Here is an 8,083-nt window from a genome sequence, read left to right on the forward strand (position 1 = left end):
AATAAATAAAATAAATAAAATAAATAAAATAAATAAAATAAATAAAATAAATAAAATAAATAAAATAAATAAAATAAATAAAATAAATAAAATAAATAAAATAAATAAAATAAATAAAATAAATAAAATAAATAAAATAAATAAAATAAATAAAATAAATAAAATAAATAAAATAAATAAAATAAATAAAATAAATAAAATAAATAAAATAAATAAAATAAATAAAATAAATAAAATAAATAAAATAAATAAAATAAATAAAATAAATAAAATAAATAAAATAAATAAAATAAATAAAATAAATAAAATAAATAAAATAAATAAAATAAATAAAATAAATAAAATAAATAAAATAAATAAAATAAATAAAATAAATAAAATAAATAAAATAAATAAAACAAAAGAAATAAAATAATCAAAGATAAACATAATAAATCAATAAAGTAATTAAATAAATAACATAAATAGCATAACAAATACTTAAATGATGAAATAATTTAAAATAAATCGAATAAAACATAACTTATGAGAAACTTAATAATAACAAAATAAAATACAACTTGATATATATAATCTAACTATAATATTTTTTATTTTAATTAATAAATAATAAATTAACTATAAAATTAATAACATGATAAACCAATAATAAAGTAATAATAATAACAGAAAAAAAAAAAAAACATCTCAATCTAATCTAATATTATTTATTTTCTATTAATGTTTTTTTTTAATATAATGTTATATAGACGTATATAAATTGTTAATATTTTGTATTATTGTTAATATTTTATATTATTGTTAAAATTCTTGTATTATTATATGTATATTGTTAAATGTTCATAAATTTGTTAAAATATTATGAATGAAACTAAATTATTTCTTTTGTAATACTACTTAAATTATTAATGTATTATGTTAAAAAATAATTTTTGTTAATAAACTTGTATAATTTGTAAATTATGTGCTAAAAGTTATTATTTTGGTTGAAATGTAGCTTGGTCAAATATAGTTTTTGGTGAGTTTATTATTTAGGGACATCATTTAGAAAATCAATCTTTCAGTAGGCCAGAATGATGTCAAGGATGACTGAAACATGTCATAGTGGGAGGGCAGCCTATCCAGGAACATGTCACCTAATCCTGTGCACTCTAGTCCTGCCATGTTGAATTTGTTGTTGGTGCATAACAACAATATATGTCCGTCCGTTTAATGTATGGTGGTTCCTACTCTGTCTTGTCCGGTCTTTTGTTCTTTTATGATGGCACGAACTTATAATTGTGAAAACCCAAGGAAAAACAACCCCCCCATTTCCGGCGAGCTACAGCCGCAGCAAACACCAGCGTGCCATTTCCTTAAAGACAAGGTTTATCACAATTTGGCGCCCAACGTTCAGCTTTTTTTTTTTATAAAAAAAAGCATAAACTCAGTACGAAGTGAATTTTAAGGATGGTATGTCCCGGAAGTTACATATAGTATCATGCCTGCGTTGCGACTATTCCAAGAAAGCCACTGGTTACTGAGTAGAGTTAAGTAGAATCAATTCAAATCGAATTCAAAGCTAAAGTCATGATCTAAAAGACCAATGTAGTTAAATGTTCATTTGCTTTTACTTTGAAGGAGAAGAGAAGTGATTCTACGAAACTCAAACATTTTTTAATATTAACATTCATGATTCTATTCATAACTACAGATAAAAAAAAAAAAAAAAAAGACTTAAGCAACAAACTTCATATACAAAATTTAACATGGTACAAATTAAATTTTTTTATTATAATAAAGAAACAAGAATTTACATTTCACAATTTATTTAAAGATATTCAATATTCTAAAAAACAATTTAGATTTATTTGAGTGCTATTTAGATGAATAATTGTGGATATCAGGGCTGAGAATCTAGAGCATCATCAATTTCTTTATTTCTGCCAAGCTACAAAAATTCAACCATAACATGTTGTTATCTGAAAAAGAAAACATATACATATAATAAATAATTTTGTTATTAACAATTGTAATTAGTATTACTAATAGTTGTTATCTTATTTAAAACTAACTTGTTTTGTTTTTTATGTACAAATATAAATACTAACTGGACATACAAACAAATACATATATCACATAAATTAGATACAAATTTCTATAAAAACTTTTTCGCGACAATTTATATGAAAAGGAGAAAACGTTTTAAACATTTGGGGCGATTTTCGATACGAATTAAGTAGGAAGATATGACATTAGTTTTTTTTTGAAATGAATACTAGAAATCTTAGGTCATCGAGTAGAACTAACGCTGCGAAAAATAAGAATACAGTAGCCACGTCATTGACCACAACAACATCCACACCACATAACATAACTGCAATACCTCATCCATTGGTAACTACAAACGCAGTAACACCTTTACTAAGTCTACAATTTCCACCTGGGTTTGGGCCATTAACTACGTCATCTATTGATAATAGCGACTGCACTATAACAACACCTCCATACAGTAGTATTACCGCCAGAAACAGAAGTGGGCAAGAATCAAATAACATGTCAAATAATCAGCCAAACTTACCAAGACTTAATGAAGAAATTAGTCCGGATTTACCTGTAAACGAGGATGGATTAACACTTCATGATTATGTGCGGGCATCTGTAGAAGCGGCACAAGCAACTATCATGCGAGATGTGCAGGAGAATATGCAAGTAATGATACCCCGGATTATACGCGACTCACTAAGATCTGAGCGTACTTCTATCCTAGAAAACCAAAACGTTAGAAATGAGATGCCACGTTTTACTGATCACTCATATCTACAAAATATGAACGCTCGTGGACAACGGTCAATGAACCAACAATATCTTAATCCTCCACAACAACATCCAAATCTACAGCCATTCCAACATATAAATCACCCTCCAAACACTTTTCCACCACACATAGACTTTCAACCTCCATTCCAACAATTCCCAAATCACCGATTCCAACCAAACATGAACGAGAATGTAGCGGCCAGATATAAACCATTTACACCATGTCAATTGGAAAAATGGGGACTTAAATTTGACGGGACAAATAAGTCATTCACTGTCGAAGATTTTGTCTTCAGAGTTGAAGCTCTGAGAGCTGACTACAACTGTCCTTGGGATGTAGTAATGAAGGGATTTCACCATTTGGTGACCGGTAATGCCAGCAGTTGGTTTTGGTCATACCGAATGCAAAACCCATTTTGTGAGTGGACAACATTCAGAAAAGACATCATAAAGAAATTCCGTAATTTTGAAAGCGATTTTGAAATCCATCGCAAGATAATGGAACGAAGGCAATTACCAGCGGAATCAGCAGATGCTTTCATTTCCGATATTGTTAAACTGAAAAACCAGATGCGTCACAATGTGCCCGAAGACGAACTAGTGCGGATAATGAAAGACAACCTGAAAGATGGATTAGCACAGCTCATTTTCCCAATAAAAATTTATTCTATCGACCAATTACTTGAAGAATGCAAAAGAGCCGAAAGAAATATAGCAAAATGAACTCCATATCGTCAACATATGCAAAACTACAGGCGAGTAGCTGAACTAGAGCAGGACATGATTTCAGAAGACAACGACACATTTAATATTGAAGCACTTCGACAAAACTCCTTATCTGCTAAACAGTTAGTCTGCTGGAATTGCAAAGCAATAGGCCATTCATTTATCGAATGCACAGTAGTTCAAAGGAACCTATTCTGCTACAGGTGTGGGTTCGAGAACGTAACGACACCAAGCTGCCCAAAATGTCAGGGAAACCATCAAGTGAACATGCAAAAAACTGGGCAAGCATGTTCGAAAATGAGACCCGCCCAGTAGAATCTACTTTTATAGCAAATTCGGACGACAAAACAGATAATTTGTATAGGGAGCTAAACTTCAAAGATAACATCATTACTAAGATTAATTCAGACAATTGGAAGAGTCCTGTGATTATGAACAGAGCTGAAACTACCACACAAGTTCCATTCCAAAAACAAATAATACATAACATACCATTTGAAGTCCGTATGGAAAACTACAATAGAGTAAGGGATCGAATATTTAGCGATTATAATCCAATTACAAGTAATAGAATAGAGAAAACAAGAGAAAGGTATAACAGAAGAAAGACCGAGCGAAAAATAATAGCATCAGCCTCAGTTAATAGCAATGAAGATCTAAGACCATACATGGACGTATGTATAAACAACTTACCATTTAAAGGGCTCATGGACAGCGGAGCTACTATAAGTTGTCTAGGTAATAATTGTTTAAACAATGTAAATAAAATGAATGCCAAAATATTGGACTTTAAATCGTCAATAAAAACGGCTGATGGTAAAAACCATACTATAATAGGAAAAGTTAACGCAAGTATATCTGTAGGTAAAAAAACTGTAGACTTAATATTATATCTTGTCCCGAACTTAGTTCAAGAACTAATACTAGGCTACGATTTTTGGCGGAAAATAGGAATTAAGCTAAGTTTAGAGGAAGATACAATAAATGAAATCTCAGTAGAAAATGAACCAGATAGCCAACTAATACATCAACTATCATGGGAACAAAAAGTAATGTTAGAAGAAGCCAAAAGTTCATTCAAATGCTACACAAAATTTGGACTAGGTAAAACCAAGCTAGAGACCCATACAATTGAAACAGGGGAAGCCCCAGCGAAGAAATTACGCCACTTTCCAGTAAGTCCCGCTGTTCAAAATTTGATGTATGCCGAATTGGACCGCATGATCATGTTGAACGTTATTGAGGAAACAACATGTGCTGAATGGAATAACCGTGTTACGCTGGTAATAAAACCTAATAAGAATAGACTTTGCCTCGATGCCAGGGAGCTAAACAAAGTCACCAAAAAGGATTCATACCCTCTCCCAAACATCGATGGTCTACTTGCAAGGCTGGGCGACACATATTTTATTTCGTCTATAGACCTCAAGGATGCCTTCTGGCAAATCCCTTTGGACAAAGATAGTAGCCCCAAAACAGCTTTTACGGTCCCTGGGAGGCCGCAATACCAATTTAAGGTGATGCCATTTGGTTTGTGCAACGCTGCACAGCGTTTATGCCGCCTTATGGATAAGGTCATACCAGCGGAACTAAAGGATCGAATATTTGTTTATTTAGATGACTTATTAGTGGTATCTTCCGACTTTGAAACACACATTCAGATGCTAAAATTAGTAGGTGAAAGACTCACTGCAGCTGGACTCACGATAAATATGGAAAAGTCGAAATTCTGCTATAGAGAACTAAAATATTTAGGATATATCGTAGGAGGCGGAAAAATCAAACCAGATGCTAGTAAATTAGATTAAATTAAATTAATAAATGAGGCCTTGTTAGCTTTCGAAACTCTTAAACAAAAACTAGTATCTAGTCCAATTCTGATTAGCCCGGATTTCAATCGCCCGTTTTTTGTTCAATGTGATGCCTCAAACGTCGGTGTAGGAGCAGTCCTGTTCCAAAAGGATGACGAAGGTGGAAAGCATCCCATTGAATATTTTTCCAAAAAACTTAATCCAGCACAAAAAAATTATTCCACCACAGAAAAAGAGTGCCTGGCGGTTGTGCTGGCGATTGAAAAGTTCCGTCGGTATATTGAGTTAATGGACTTCACAGTCATAACAGACCACTCTTCACTCAAATGGCTTATGAAGCAACAGGACCTTAGCGGATGCCTAGCTCGATGGAGTCTGAAGCTTCAAGGGTACAAGTTTGAGATCGAGCATAGAAAAGGAACTAAGAATGTGGTACCAGACATGCTGTCTAGAACGGAAGTAGATGAAATCGTGGCAAATGAAACAAATTTTATAAATTTCGATTCTGAACAGTTTAAAACCGAAGAATATTTAGCACTAATTGACACCATCGAACAAAATAAAGACAGATTGCCCGATCTAAAAGTCAGCGAAAGTATCATATACAAGAAAATCAAATTTACAAGTGAAAATTTTGAGAACGACGAAGAGTGCTGGAAAATATGGCTACCTACAGGATTGACTGAGGAAATTATAAGAAAAGCCCATGAAAATAACACGTCACATGGAGGAACTGCTAAAACTCTTTACAACATAAGAGAATTTTTCTACTGGCCTTCAATGGTGAATCAGATAAAAGATTTTGTCGGTAAATGTCAATGTTGCAAAGAAATTAAACATCCCAAATACACCTTAAGACCTACCATGGGAAAAGAGGTAGTGACAGATAGGCCTTTTCAGAAGATATACGTAGATTTTTTAGGTCCTTACCCAAGGTCAAAAATAGGTAACACATTTATATTTATCGTTCTTGATCACAAAACTAAATTTGTGTTACTTAAAGCTATGCCAAAAGCGACAACCAAGGCTGTCAACAAATTCCTAATTGAAGAAGTCTTTCACAAATTTGGAGTACCAGAAATATTACATTCTGATAATGGGAAACAATTTGTGTCTGAATCTTTTAAAGAGCTGTTAAATATGTATGGTGTAAGACATATTAGAACTGCAATTCACTCTCCACAAGCTAACGCTAGTGAGAGAGTGAATCAATCGATCTTGAATAGCATAAGAAGTTATCTTCAATCTGATCAAGCTAAATTGGACGAAAACCTTTCAAAAATCGAATGTAGTCTTAGATCTACTATTCATTCCTCAACTGGTGTTACGCCATTTTATGCCCTCACAGGATATAACATGATAACACATGCTCAAGCTTATGATATACTTAGAAAGCTTGGATCTATTGCAGATGGTGAGAATTTGGTACTGCCTCATTCAGGACAAATACAAATCATACACAAAAAAATGAAGGAAAAGATGCACGATGCATATATAAGAAATGTCAGATCATACAACAAGCGCAGTAGATCTATTAAATTCATGCCAGGACAAGAAGTCTATAGAAAGAACTTTGTGCAAAGCAACTTTTCTAAAGGCATAAATGCTAAGTTGTGCAAACCATGGCTTAAATGCAGAATTAGAAGGGCAATTGGCAATAGCCAATATGAAGTGGAAAACTTGAAAGGTCAATTAATAGGTATTATTCACGCACAGCACCTAAAACAATAGATGATAGTGAGCGGTATATATATATTTAATAACATAAATTTACTAAATTTATATTAAGCTAGAAAAGTTTGCCTACTAATAGTTTATACTACAGTTTTACTTTACATGTCACATACATATTTGATTTCAAATGACAAACGTTGTTTTCAGTGAAATACAACAAAATAACACCGACAACTTTTCCAAAAGATAATATATAGTCGTACAATAAAAACAACACTATCGCCTAGAACAATTGATCTATTGACAAACATTCATAAATTAGTATAATAGTAATTTATGACTAAGTATGAATGGAGGTATGATGACTGTGGCAACGATTATAAAAGTTAATATTTAGTCTTTTAGTATTCTCAAACTTCGGAAACAAACGCTACATTCATCTTAAAACACACTGACGTTACATTATAATATTTTATTTGACATATTGAAAATCATAATTTTTGTATATTACATACCTAACTAAAAGATGTTTATAACTCGTCAAGGATGGAAAATTTGCATGGCACAGTATGGCGTGATGATTTAGTCCTAGAGTTGTGGCTGTTATTGACTGGAACCTTTTTTTTGTTTACTAACAATTGGATAAATTAGCTGACAAAGTTCGTTGAACTTCTCTGAAAATATAGGTCATGGTTATAATTTTGATTCAAGGCCATCGGAGGCTGACACACACACCATTGTTTTGACACACATCCACTCTATAACTCATAGTGCACCTTTTTCCCAACTGTTTATCCTTCACAGGTTGCAGATAAACAGCTGGCTTTGTGACAGCTGCCCACATACACTTTATTTTTAATTTTGTAAATTTATTTAAATAATTTGAGCAAATTACACTTTGTTTCTTGCCGTTTGTTTTCTTTGTAATTTTCTTCTTCCTCTGACATTCACTTGTAATGATGACAACTCAGTTGCCATAAAATAAACACATGACCTATTTTCTCCATACGACATATAGGGGGCACTATCATCAATACGGTAAGGCAGTGAAAGAAGGGTTGTATTTAAGATTC

The 8,083-nt window shown here is 32.1% G+C and overlaps 1 long non-coding RNA gene across 1 annotated transcript; it reads right to left on the bottom strand.

Moving 5' to 3' along the window:
* Positions 1-1,716: 1,716 nt before the first annotated feature.
* On the bottom strand, positions 1,717-2,740 carry LOC135963036 (uncharacterized). Its single transcript, XR_010576810.1, has 2 exons — positions 2,594-2,740; positions 1,717-1,961 (listed from the first exon to the last, which is right to left on the bottom strand). It is a non-coding gene; the product is annotated as an uncharacterized LOC135963036 (long non-coding RNA).
* Positions 2,741-8,083: the final 5,343 nt, after the last annotated feature.

Source organism: Calliphora vicina, unplaced genomic scaffold (assembly GCF_958450345.1).
Source record: "Calliphora vicina unplaced genomic scaffold, idCalVici1.1 scaffold_56, whole genome shotgun sequence".
NCBI classification, from domain to species: Eukaryota; Metazoa; Arthropoda; class Insecta; order Diptera; family Calliphoridae; genus Calliphora; species Calliphora vicina.